A 14,236-nucleotide genomic window follows, 5' to 3' on the forward strand; every position below is an offset into this window, starting at 1 on the left:
GCCTGGTCAAGAACAAACTTTGAAAAGCCTTGAGGTTTCAAGGAAACATGGGAAGAAAGGCAGTGCGTGTCAGCGTCTAAGAAAACCTTGGAGGAAGAGTCGTGTTACTCTGCCTTCTATGATTCTGACTACCACTTCCCCATCATTTTTTATTGATGAGAGAGGGGCAGCTAATCTCTTTAGACACACTAAGATTAAGAGTCCTGGACCTCACAACATTTCTGGGCAGTTACTGAAAACTTGTGCTGATCAGTCGAGTGGGATTTTTCCATCATATTTTTTCACTTTCTCTAGAGTTACAGACAGTATCTAAGATTAGAAAACAGGCTGTCATTGTTCCAGGTAAGGTACTGAATAATTTTATTTCTTGATCCTAGTTTGATCAGTTGGCTTTTTGACAAATAGGTCGCAATGCGTAAAAGTGAACAGTGTTCTTTCTGATGTACTCTCCTCTCCTCCCCAGGGCTGCTCATCTCCTATTAAAGCTGCTGATATTGAGATTGTAGAGAGTTACAAGTATTCAGGGGTTGTTCTTGACCACAAACTGTGTTTTGAGCCTCGTGTTGATACCACTACCAAAAAAGTTCAGCAAAGACTGTTCTTTTTAAGGAAAATTAGGTCTTTTAAAGAACGTTTTATTGAATCTATTATTTCTTTCTGTATCGCTGCTTGGTTTGGTAACATGACTCTGAAGAACATGAATCAGTTGGGACTTTTTTGTAAAAACTGCCAGTAAAATCTCAGGGTGTTGGCAAGATGGGCTTTCTGCCATTTATAACAAGCATGAGCTGAGGAAGGCTCATTTTATTGTTAATTGTTTTAACCGTCCACTTCACGGTGAGTTTGACTTGTTGCCCTCTGGCCGTTGTTTTAGAGTACCTGTGAGGAAAACAAAAAGACTCCAGGTTTCTTTTATCCCTACTGCAACTCGTCCCCTTAATTGCAAATAAATGTCTTGTGGCTTTTTATTAGCATTTTGTTTATTCCTATTGCTGCCCTTGCTGCTAAACTAATTTCCCCTTGTGGGGCAATAAAGAATTGAATTGAATTGAATTGAGAGAGTATGTTTTAACCATCCTGAGATGTATTGTACTCTGTTAGCTATGGAATAGTGGTGAAAGGCAGGTCTAGTCTTCCTTTATCCCTGGTCCTTTGCAGGGTTTTTAAGCTAAAATGCAGTGGTTTATTTTTGTAAAGGACTCCAGAGATACAAACGAGTTAGGCAATGGTTTACTCGTGATCACTGAGAATAAATAATTGATTCTTGGCAAAACCATCACTTTTATTGAAGCAACTCTATCCGTGAGTGATATAAGCAGAGACTTCCATCTAGTCAGATCATCTTGTACTTTCTTCAAAAGTGAAATGTGGTTTAATTTAGTTAAATCTGCATGACTAGGAGAAACATTAATACCTAAATATTTAATATCTCCAGATTACAGTGGGGTGGAAGAAGAATTATGGAAGGAGCAATTCATTGTAAGAACTATAGATTTGAACCAGTTTATCAAATAATCTGAAGCTCTTGAGAAAGAGTTTATTAATATAATTACCTCACAGAGTGGTTTGTGAATAGTGGTGAAAAAGCAACATGTAATTCCCATAAAGTATGATTTTATGTTCAACACTCTTCACTCACTATAGCCGGTGTAATTGATGGCACAATAAAAATTGTAAACAGTGAAAGGGAGAGTGGGCATCCCTGTCTGGTGCCCCTCTGGAGACAGAAGCTGGAGGATGTTTGGTCATTTGTCCTGACACAAGCTGTTGGGAAACTATATAATGTTTTAACCAGTTCATGAAGGAGTTTCTAAAACCAAATTTGTGTAAAGTTACAAATAAAAATTTCCAGTTAACTCTAGCAAATAAGTTTTTGTTTGTTTTTTTTTTGTTTTTTGCATCTAGAGATGCAATTGCATTGTAGTTTCAGCGTTTTTACTGCATGAATAATCTATCAAATTAAGTAATCAACGTGTATTTGTTGATGAATGCCTCCCATGTATGAAACCAGTTTGATTAGGATTTATTATGAGGGGGGTTATCTCTTTATAGAATTCTGCTGGAAATCAATTTCATTTTTAGATGGGTGTCTGTTGTGAGTATAAAGCTTTGTAAAAGACCCCGAAAGTGTTGTTTTTTCTTTCAGGATCATATACTATTTTAAACGATGTTCAAATGAATGAGAGGAAAAAACAAAACAAACAATCAAACAAACAAAAAGAGGTTCCATAAGGGTGCAATCCGGTCGTTAAGTGATGACGTGACGAATCCTACTTCTGGGCCTAAAGTAGTCTGCGTTTAATATGGCTTTTGTGTTGTTAACATGTTTAATGTTTTGTATTTTCTTCTATTTAATCTCAAAAAGCTCCTAAAACAGTCAGTGATCACTGTTGACCTCCCTCGGCTTTTATTACCGCAAATCATTTATTTAAGCTCAGTTTTTAAAACCTTAGGATGTAACTACAGCCCAGCCCATGCAGCAGTATATGAATGACTAACCTCGTATTGTGGATGGATTATCTCAGTTGTTCTCCTGGCTGAACTTTGGTACTTTTACAGCATCCTGCCAAGCAATTACATTTGTTCCTGACCACCAAGAACACTCACGTTAACTTTTGCGTGGAGAAAAAAGTTAGCTTGTTTATATTATGCTAACATAGCTGTGTCGCTAGCGGTCACATAGCACATCATTATAATCAGAATCAGAATCAGAATCAGAATACTTTATTGATCCCTGGGGGAAATTATTTTTTGTTACAGTGCTCCATTTTAAACCAACATTAAGACAAGACAGACAATACGCTAACTAAGAATAGTACAATATATACATATATATACATACATACATACATAAGTCACTTATAAATAAATATTTGGAAAAGAAACATGTGTAGTTGTAGCAGCAAACAGTGTGTTAAGTGGATGCGTTGTACAGGGAGATGGCCACAGGCAGGAATGATTTCCTGTGTCGTTCAGTGGTGCTTTTCGGTAATCTCAGTCTCTCACTGAACGAGCTCCTGTGACTGACCAACATGTCATGGAGTGGGTGGGAGGTGTTATCCAACATTGTCTTTATCCAGCATCCGCCTCTCCGACACCACCTTGAGGGAGTCCAGCTCCATCCCCACAACATTGCTGGCCTTACGGATCAGTTTATTAAGTCTGTTGGCATCTGCGACCCTCAGCCTGCTCCCCCAGCATGCAACAGCATAGAGGATCGCACTGGCCACCACAGACTCATAGAAAATCCTCAGCATTTTCTGGCAGATGTTGAAGGACCTCAGTCGCCTCAAAAAATAGAGACGACTCTGGCCCTTCCTGTAAAGTGCTGTGGTGTTTTTAGCCCAGTCCAGTTTATTGTCAATGTGTACTCCAAGGTATTTATAGTCCTCCACAATGTCAACACTGACCCCCTGGATTGAAACAGGGGTCAAGTGTTTCCTGGTCTTCCTGAAGTCCACGATCAGTTCCTTGGTCTTTGCCACGTTGAGCTGCAGATGATTCTGCTCACACCACGTGACAAAGGAGTCGACCACAGCCCGGTACTCTGTCTCATCATCCCTGCTGATGCATCCAACCACCGCAGAGTCATCAGAAAACTTCTGAAGATGGCAGGTCTCTGTGCAGTGGCTGAAGTCTGTGGTGTAGAGGGTGAAGAGGAAGGGGGAGAGGACAGTCCCCTGTGGTGCCCCTGTGTTGCTAATCACCTTGTCAGACACACACTGTGGGAGACGTACATATTGTGGTCTTCCTGTCAGGTAATCAACAATCCAGGACACCAGAGAAGCATCCACCTGCATCGCTGCTAACTTATCACCCAGGAGGGTCGGCCTGATGGTGTTGAAAGCACTGGAAAAGTCAAAAAACATGACCCTCACAGTGCTCGCCGGCTGGTCCAGATGGGTGTAGACACGATTGAGCAGGTAGATGATGGCGTCCTCTGTTCCGAGACTAGGCTGATAAGCGAACTGAAGGGGATCCAGATGTGGTCTTACTATGGGTCGCAGCTGGTCCAGGATGAGCCTTTCCAGGGTCTTCATGATGTGGGAGGTCAGTGCCACGGGCCTGTAATCCTGGGGGCCACTGGGACGAGGCGTCTTTGGTACAGGGACGAGGCATGATGTCTTCCACATCACCGGGACCCTCTGCAGACTCAGACTCAGCATAAACAGTTTATGAAAGACTCCACACAGCTGGGGGGCACAGGTCTTGAGGACAAGGGGACTCACTCCGTCTGGTCCAGCAGACTTGCCTGAGTGAAGTCTCCTCATTTGCATCTCAACCTGGTATTGAGTGAAGGTGATGGGTGGGGGAGGGGTGTCAGGAATCTCACAGGAGGCAACATGTGAAGAGAGAGGCTGGCACAGTGGTGTGGCTCTGGATTCCAGGCTGACTGCAGGTGAGGTTGTGGGGGTGGGAGCAGACACTGTGGTGTCGAATCTATTGAAAAACAGATTCAACTCGTCGGCTCTATTCTCACCTCCCTCAGCTCCCCTGCTGTTGGTTGGCCTGAATCCAGTGATGGTCTTCATGCCCCTCCACACCTCTCTCATGCTGTTCTGCTGGAGTTTCCACTCCAGCTTCCTCCTGTAATTGTCCTTAGCCTCTCTGATCTTGTCCTTTAGTAACACCTGGACCTTCCTCACCTCCTCTTTGTTGCCCCCTCTGAAAGCCCTCTTCTTGTTGTTGAGGAGGGCTTTGATGTCCTTAGTCACCCACGGCTTGTTATTTGGGTAACAATGAACAGTCTGAGCTGGAACAATGGAGTCGGTGCAGAAAGTTATGTAGTCTGTGATACACTCAGTAAGCCCATTGATGTCCTCGGCGTGAGGCTCACAGAGTGTTTCCCAGTCGGTCACCTCGAAACAGCCCTGTAGTTCCGCTATTGCCTCCTCTGACCACCTCCTAACAGTCCTGGTGGTCACAGGTTCCCTCCTCACAATTGGCACATAGCGGGGGGTGAGGTGAATCAGGTTATGATCTGACCTACCAAGTGGGGGGAGGGAGGAGGAGCTGTATGCATCCTTGACGTTAGCATACAGTACGTCTAAAGTTATATACCAGCTAGCCAAACTTCATGTAACAAGTGTCACCTGGCAGTTTGTTGCTCTCTGCCAGGTGATTGGCTGAAGAGCTGTGAAAAGGTAGTGGGTGTGTGGGGGGAAGTCAGCGCACTTCTGTGGAAAAAACCAGAGGCAATTAATTCACTCAGGTGCGAGTGGGTATACTGTCATGTGACCACGAATTTTAATAGAAGAATTGATCAAGCCCTAGATCGACTGCGCGCAGGGAAACTGATCAATATTCGGTGCTGTCTCTGCTGTCCTTTTTTCGTTCTTTTGATTGATTTGTAATTTTGTTTTGGTTAGTCCGTCCAGCCGTAAAGGGGGTTATTGATTGAGAGTAAGTTGTGTAAGGGCGGACTAACCTCCCTTTTTGTTTTTTGTTTAATTGTTTGTGCCTCTTCCCTTTATCTCCCAGATTGCAGGCCATGCATAGCACTGATTCCCAGCTGCGCTGAGACCCGAATTGTTTGCAGTGTGTGCCACGATTGCAGTGTCGCTAAGCAGGTTGTGACGGGTTGCAGTGTTATTTTCGCACAGTTTGTGTGGTAAGTCTCATATGCAGCTGGGATATCAGCAGGATGTGTTGTAAGTCCTGTCTGGAAATGACTGGGAATTTGCATGTCTAACTCATGTAATAAATAAATGATCAATTTATTTCTTTGCCCCGTTTACTCATCCCTTGTCCTCGGTTACATTCAGTAACCCTACAAATGTCACTGCTGTTTAGTTTTCTGTCTGTATGTTGGAAGTGATAACAGAGCTGTACATTTTAATTTGTTTCCAAAACCCCGCAGTCAGGAAATGCTATATTGTATTTAGATAGAAGCTAGCGAGCTAACTCCCTGCTAACTTCTAACTCCGTTAAATGTCATAAATTCCGTTTTCATGGATGCCTGGATGTTAAACTCAATTGTTACACCTGGTAGAGCAGAACGCTGATCATTTTATTAAAGATGAAAGACTTTAGACAGTTTTTCAACTCTCAGTAATGCCATAGTGATCGTTTGATATATGGACCTGCAACGAAGTTTAGGCCCAGACACGGCTAGTGACGTCAGACTTGACGACCGGATATGTACACCCGGATGGTGTTTCAGCTGCTGGCTGAATTCCAAAGATTCCCTCAAGAAATTGAATTCACAATATAGAATGTTGACCAGAGACAACCTCGCGCCGAAGCTGGAAAATCGCTTATCAATTAATTCCAGAATGTCTGCAAATGTCTGCAGAGAAAATATGGTTTTGGTTGTGTTTTTTTTGTAACTGACACTCAACACAGATGAGTGAAAGCAAGAGCTGCACATTAGCATCTTCATTAATCTCTCCTGACTTTTCCCCCTGTTTAAGAGCACAAAAGTTGGAGGCACTGCAATGTTTGGCTTGAGGACCATCCCTGACCTGTAAGAGAAATCCTCTTGTCAATCACCATTGACTTGATGAGAAATAGCATGAAACCTGGCTTAAGTCTTCGCACCCCAGTGAGAAATATTGTTCCAAAAGCACGAACAGCTCCATGTGGCGCAAAGATTTTAAGATATCAGGTCAAATAGGAGAGCCTGGGCAAAAAGACAGACTCACATTTTCCAGTCTGACCAGACAAATTGAAAATGGGATCAATAAAGGCTACCCAGAATCAGAAATAACTGATGCTATAATTTGTGCTATCACACCAGGCTTGCAGTTAAGGAGTTACCTAACTTATCTTCTCAGGTCTCATTACCAGGAGAAAAGTGCCACAGAGTTATAGAAACAACTCATCTCTGAGGTTCAGAGTAGTAGAGAGATGCCCAACAATTTCTTGATCAGGACAATGGACATGAGATAGAAAATCCTGCTTGCTTCTCAGGGGGTTGAATGTATGTATCTAAAATATGATCCCTTAGCTACTGCAAACAAATACTTCAGATGAATTGTTGCTAGAGAAGCTAAATATCCCAGTCACAAATGAAATGGAAATCCAGCTCCATCATGAGTAGCTACTGTATATACTGTCCAGTCTAATGATTCCCCAGTGGGAAAGAGAAGCATAGCCCAGAAAAGAGTTCCTCCTTCCCGCCGATCTTCTCAGAGATATAAAAGAAATGCATGCTGACATGGTGCTGCTAAAAGATTTGAGGGCTGAAGTTACCCAAATAAAAAAAAAACCATTCAAACTCAACACCAGCATCTCAGCAGCCCGTTTTACCACCAGCACCCTTCTACAGCAGCACAGAAATACCACCCAGGGCATAGACCTAGGCATGTGAAGGGAACAGCACAGTGGGACACAGGTTCACAACGTTGTGCTACAGATGAGATGTTTGCATGAAACAGAAGAGACAGACTTTTAATTCATTTGAAAGCCTGATGCTTAGCCTTGTCCACCCTAGCTGTAAAACTCAGAAACCAGTTTTACTTGTTATCATCTATCGTCCACCTGGGCCTTACACAGAGTTTCTGTCTGATTTCTCAGACTTTTTATCTGATTTAGTTCTGAGCTCAGATAAAATAATTATTGTGGGTGATTCATCCATGTAGATGCTAAAAATGACAGCCTCAACATGGCATTTAATCTGTTATTAGACTCAATTGGCTTCTCTCAAAATGTAAAAGAACCCACCCACCACTTTAATCACACTCTAGATCTTGTTTTAACATATGGCGTAGAAACTGAACATTTAACAGTGTTTCCTGAAAACCCTCTCCTGTCTGATCATTTCCTGATTACATTTACATTTACAATAATTGATTACACAGCAGTGGAGAGTAGACTTTATCAAAGTAGATGTCTTTCTGAAAGTGCTGTAACTAAGTTTAAGAATATAATCCACCCACGGTTATCATCTTCAATGCCCTGTACCAACATAGAGCAGAGCAGCTATCCGAATGCTACTCCAACAGAGGTCGATTATCTTGTTAATAATTTTACCTCCTCACTACGTACGACTCTGGATACTGTAGCTCCTGTGAAAACTAAGGTCTCAAATCAGAAGTACCTGACTCCGTGGTATAATTCTCAAACACGTACCCTAAAGCAGATGACTCGTAAGCTGGAGAGAAAATGGCATATCACAAATTTAGAAGATCATCATTTAGCCTGGAGAAATAGTTTGCTGCTTTATAAGATAGCCCTCCGCAAAGCCAGAACATCTTACTATTCGTCACTGATTGAAGAAAATAAGAACAACCCCAGGTTTCTCTTCAGCACTATAGCCAGGCTGACAAAAAGTCAGAGCTCTTTTGAGCCAACCATCCCTTTAACGTTTACTTGTAATGACTTCATGAACTTAATCATCCAATAATATAATAATAAAATCCAATAATAACTCCAATAATCATCCCACAGATGTAATATTATCTACAGCTACTCTTAGTACCGTTGATGTTAAGTTACTCTTTTTCTCCAATTGATCTTTCTGAGTTAACTTCAATAATTACTTCCTCCAAACCATCAACGTGTCTTTTAGACCCCATTCCTACAAAACTGCTCAAAGAAGTCCTGCCATTAACTAATCCTTCGATCTTAAATATGATCAACCTATCTCTAATAATCGGCTATGTACCACAGGCCTTCAAGGTGGCTGTAGTTAAACCTTTACTCAAAAAGCCATCTCTAGACCCAGCAGTCTTAGCTAATTATAGGCCAATCTCCAACCTTCCTTTCATATCAAAAACCTTGAAAGAGTAGTTGTCAAACAGCTAACAGATCATCTGCAGAGGAATGGCTTATTTGAAGAGTTTCAGTCAGGTTTCAGAGCTCATCACAGCACAGAAACAGCTTTAGTGAAGGTTACAAATGATCTTCTTATGGCCTCTGACAATGGACTCATCTCTGTGCTTGTCCTGCTAGACCTTAGTGCAGCATTCGATACTGTTGACCATAATATCCTATTAGAGCGATTAGAACATGCTGTAGGTATTACAGGTACTGCGCTGCAGTGGTTTGTATCATATCTTTCTAATAGACTCCAATTTGTACATGTAAATGGAGAGTCCTCTTCACACACTGAGGTTAATTATGGAGTTCCACAGGGTTCAGTGCTAGGACCAATTCTGTTTACACTATACATGCTTCCCCTAGGCAGCATCATTAGAAGACATAGCATAAATTTTCACTGCTATGCAGATGACAACCAGCTCTATCTATCTATGAAGCCAGATAACACACACCAATTAGTTAAACTGCAGGAATGTCTTAAAGACATAAAGATCTGGATGGCCGCTAACTTTCTGCTTCTTAATTCAGATAAAACTGAGGTTATTGTACTCGGCCCTGAAAATCTTAGAAATATGGTATCTAACCAGATTCTTACTCTGGATGGCATTACCTTGGCCTCCAGTAACGCTGTGAGGAACCTTGGAGTCATTTTTGACCAGGACATGTCCTTCAACGCACATATTAAACAAATATGTAAGAATGCTTTCTTCCATTTGCGCAAAATCTTTACAGTTAGAAATATCCTGTCTCAGAGTGACGCTGAAAAACTAGTTCATGCATTTATTACTTCCAGGCTGGACTACTGCAATTCATTATTATCAGGATGTCCTAAAAACTCACTGAAAAGCCTTCAGCTAATCCAAAATGCTGCAGCAAGAGTACTGGCAGGGACTAGAAAGAGAGAGCATATTTCTCCTGTTTTGGCTTCCCTTCATTGGCTTCCTGTTAAATTCAGAATTGATACATTAAAATAACAGCCTGCATTCCATCGAAATCACTAATGAGATGTTATGGCACAGCAAGAACATTACTAACCAAAATAACAACGTAAATAACGTTTCAACATAACTTTATTATTCCATGAGTTATTTACAAGTTTCTCTTTGTTCACAGCCATTGACATGTCAAAGAGGTTAACACGTGAGGAGCGGATCACAATTGTGTTGATATCTGGTGAACGCAGTAACCGGGTCATTGCAGCAGATTTCAATGCAAGACACCCTACGAGACCACCCATCTCCCATGCTACAGTTAGCAAACTGCTTGCTAAGTTTCGCGAAACTGATTCAGTGTTGGATTTGCCCAATATGTGGACGCAAGAAAACTGTCACTAATGAAGAAACAGCAGTGGCTGTCCTAGCTTCATTCAGCAAGAGCCCACAGCATAGCACGTCACTGGAGAGTGGCATTAGTCGAACATCCCTTCGGCGGATATTAGCTACTCACAAATGGCACCCTTACAAACTTCAGCTACTGCAGCATCTCAACGAGGATGACCCAAATTGGCGCACAGAATTTGCAGAATGGGCAAAACAAAAACTGGAACAGGAACCTCAGTTCACGCAGAAGATTTTGTTCAGTGATGAGGCAAACTTTTATGTGAATGGTGAAGTTAGCAAACAAAACCACCGCTATTGGTCTGACACTAACCCACATTGGATGGATCCCTCCAAGACTGTTGGACCAACAAAAGTGATGGTTTGGTGTGGTATATGGGGTAAAACAATAGTGGGTCCATTCTTCATCAATGGAAACCTCAAGGCCACTGGATATTTGAAATCGCTACATGATGATGTGTTTCCCTCTTTATGCACTGAAGCTGGCACGTTCCCTGAGTTTTTCCAGCAACACGGTGCACCACCACATTATGGGTGCCAGGTCCGAGCATTCCTAGATGAACAGTTTCCTGGAAAGTGGATTGGTCGCCGTGGGCCAGTGGAATGGCCCCCAAGGTCTCCTGATCTGACCCCCTTAGACTTTTATCTTTGGGGTCATCTGAAGGCAATTGTCTATGGTGTGAAGATACCAGATGTGCAGCACCTGAAACTACAAATACTGGAATGCCTGTGCTGGCATTTCTCCTGCGGTGTTGCTGTCAGTGTATGAAGAGTGGGAGAAGAGGGTTGCACTGACAATCCAACACAATGGGCAGCACATTGAACACATTTTATAAGTGGTCAGAAACTTGTAAATAACTCATGAAAGAATAAAGTTACGTTGAAACCAAGCACACCATTGTTTTTCTTAAGATAAGAGAGAGAGATAAGATAGAACTTTATTAATCCCTCGGGTGGGTTCCTCTGGGAAATTCGACTTCCAAAAAAAGCACAGCAACGACCGAAGTTACAGTTACAGAACTGTTATATATATATATATATATATACACACACACACACACACACATATATAAATACAGAGACAAATATAAATAAAATATACAAAGGGGATAAATAGAATAAATAGGAATAAAAAATAAAAAATAAAAATACAAGTTCTTGTGACATTACCAATAAGTTTGATGTGTCACATGGCCCTCTTCCTATTGAAAAAAACAAAAGTTGTATCCAAGATGGCTGACTTCTAAATGGCCACCATGGTCAGTGTTGGGAAGGTTACTTTTAAAATGTATTCCATTACAGAATACAGAATACATGCCCCAAAATGTATTCTGTAACGTATTCCGTTACGTTACTCAATGACAGTAACGTATTCTGAATACTTTGGATTACTTAATATATTATCATGCTTTTTACAACAACGTGAATGTACTATTGCTGTGTGATTTATTACTATTACTGAAGGTCCGCGACTCCGAACTGTAGTAAAGGGACCTCTGACTAATACGGCGGGGTCCCTGTCAGCTCGTAGCCGAAAAATAGCTTTACTTTGTTGTGTGGGTCAACTTTTCTTGCGAGAGACAGAGAGAGGCGTTGAACTTATTGTTTTCGGAGGAAAACACGAACACAGCGTACAGTCGAGTCTTAATAGCTTACTTACAACTGGGCTCGTCACGCTCTCTTCTTGGCTGCAGTGGTTATTATTATATTTACATGCTTCCAGCTCCCATTTTTGCTCGATGACAACTCGTACCTTTCCACTCCCCTTTTTCTCCCTCCTCGCGCTCACAGACATATAACGTGTATGGCAGTCCATTCTCCCTGCAACACGGACTACACTGCCCATGATGCTACATTCTTTAGAGCTATGCTTGTAGCATTCTGCCTGTTAGCTTAGCACAACAACAACAACGAAAAGGCGCTCTCTCACCCAGGAAACACACAGTCGCAGAGAGAGAGAGAGAGCGTCGCCCTGTAACCATGGCAACCGTAACGCTGCCGCCTGGAACAAAAGAACGTAGCTGTCAAAGAAAACCCAAACAGTCCTGACCCGCGACAATATGAAACAGGAAAGTACCGCAGTGTAATCCATTTATTTCAACAAAGAAACTGTATTCTGAATACCACCTTTTTAAACGGTAACTGTAACGGAATACAGTTACTCATATTTTGTATTTTAAATACGTAACATGTATTCCGTTACTCCCCAACACTGACCATGGACACCACCCATCTTGAAGAGTTTGCCCCCTCACATATACAGTACTAATGTGCCACAAACAGGACTTTAATATCACCAACCATTCCCATGTTATTACAGTGTATCCATATAAATGGCCCACCTTCAGTTTTCAGGCCCCTCTTCTGTGGAACCAGCTTCCCTTTTGGATTTGGGAGACAGACACCTACTTTTAAGATTAGGCTTAAAACTTTCCTTTTTGCTAAAGCATATAGTTAGGGCTGGACCAGGTGACCCTGAACCCTCCCTTAGTCATGCTGCAATAGATCTAGGCTGCTGGGGGATTCCCATGATGCATTGAGTTTTTCCTTTCCAGTCACCTTTCTCACTCACAATGTGTTAATAGACCTCTGCATTGAATCATATCTGTTATTAACCTCTGTCTCTCTTCCACAGCATGTCTTTTATCCTGTCTTCCTTCTCTCACCCCAACCGGCCGCAGCAGATGGCCGCCCCTCCCTGAGCCTGGTTCTGCCGGAGGTTTCTTCCTGTTAAAAGGGAGTTTTTCTTTCCCACTGTCGTCAAATTGCTTGTTGGGTTTTTCTCTGTATCTATGAAGCGCCTTGAAGCGACTTTTGTTGTGATTTGGCTCTATATAAATAAAATTGAATTGAATTGAATAGAAGAAGCCATGTCATGAGATCAGAGCTCCACTGACTAATATTGTCAATACTCAACCTTTTGAACTCATATCAATTGATTTCCCACACCTTGAAAAGTGCAAGACCAGTTATGAATACATTATTGTAGTCATTGACCATTTTACACTTTTTGCCCAGGCTACAACTTCCAAATCAGGTAAAACTGCTGCATGCAAAATCTTTCATGACTATGCTCTAAGATTTGGCTTTCCAGCACGAGCGCATCATGATCAAGGTGCTGAATTTGAAAATTAGCTGTATGTGCAACTGAAAAACTACTGTGGAGCTGCTGAGTCCAGGACTACTTATGAGTGCCTTCGTCTCCTCCGTGCTGATGTTGGATGCTGGGGTTTTGCATTGCTGGGACAGGCCATCAAAGAAGTGGAAAAGAGGGCTTTGTTATCCTACCCTGGAACACCACCAAGTCATTGGTTTAGGTATGTGGATGACACCTGGGTGAAAATCAAGTCTCAGGACTTACCAAAATTCACAGATCAAATTATCTCTGTGGACCAACACATCAAATTCACCAGAGAGGATATGAAAAGGGGCAGGTTAGCCTTCTTAGACTGTGAGATTTCCATCAGTAATGGGGGACATCTAAAAGGTGATGTGTACCATAAACCTACGCATACGTATTTAAGGTTTGACTCTCATCATCTACTGGAGCATAGATTGAGTGTCATGAGGATGCTACAACACAGAGCGAACACCATCCCCACAGACACAGCAGCCAGGGAATCAGAAGAACATCACATTAAGAAGGCCCTGATTTAATGTGGTTATCCCAGCCGGACATTTGTTAAAGCTGGGAAGATTCAAGATTGTTTATTTGACACCTAAAGACACTTAAAGAAAGCTCCAGTCGATCCAGGAGAGAAGGACAACTGCTGCCTAAACAAAAACCTAGTAATCCCGTATGTGTCAAGAGTATCGGAACAGTTGAGACGCATTTTTTCTAAACACTGCATTTCTGTGGCTTTTAAACCCCAAAACACGTTGCACCAAAAATTGGTCCACCGCAAGGATCGGGTCCCCCGACACAAATAGAGTAATATAGTGTACACTGTTAAGTGCCAGGAGGACTGCCATACATTAGGTAAACCAAACAACCTCTGGCAAAGTGGACGGCAGAACACAGAACAGCCAACTCGTCAGGCTAGGACTCAGTCAATTTACACCTACGGTGGACACTCTTTCAGCAATAAGAATGTACAGATCCTGTACAGGGAGGAACGTTGGTTTGAGAAGGGAGT

Source organism: Aulonocara stuartgranti (genome assembly GCF_965226115.1).
Source record: "Aulonocara stuartgranti genome assembly, chromosome: 12".
In the NCBI taxonomy this organism is placed as follows: domain Eukaryota; kingdom Metazoa; phylum Chordata; class Actinopteri; order Cichliformes; family Cichlidae; genus Aulonocara; species Aulonocara stuartgranti.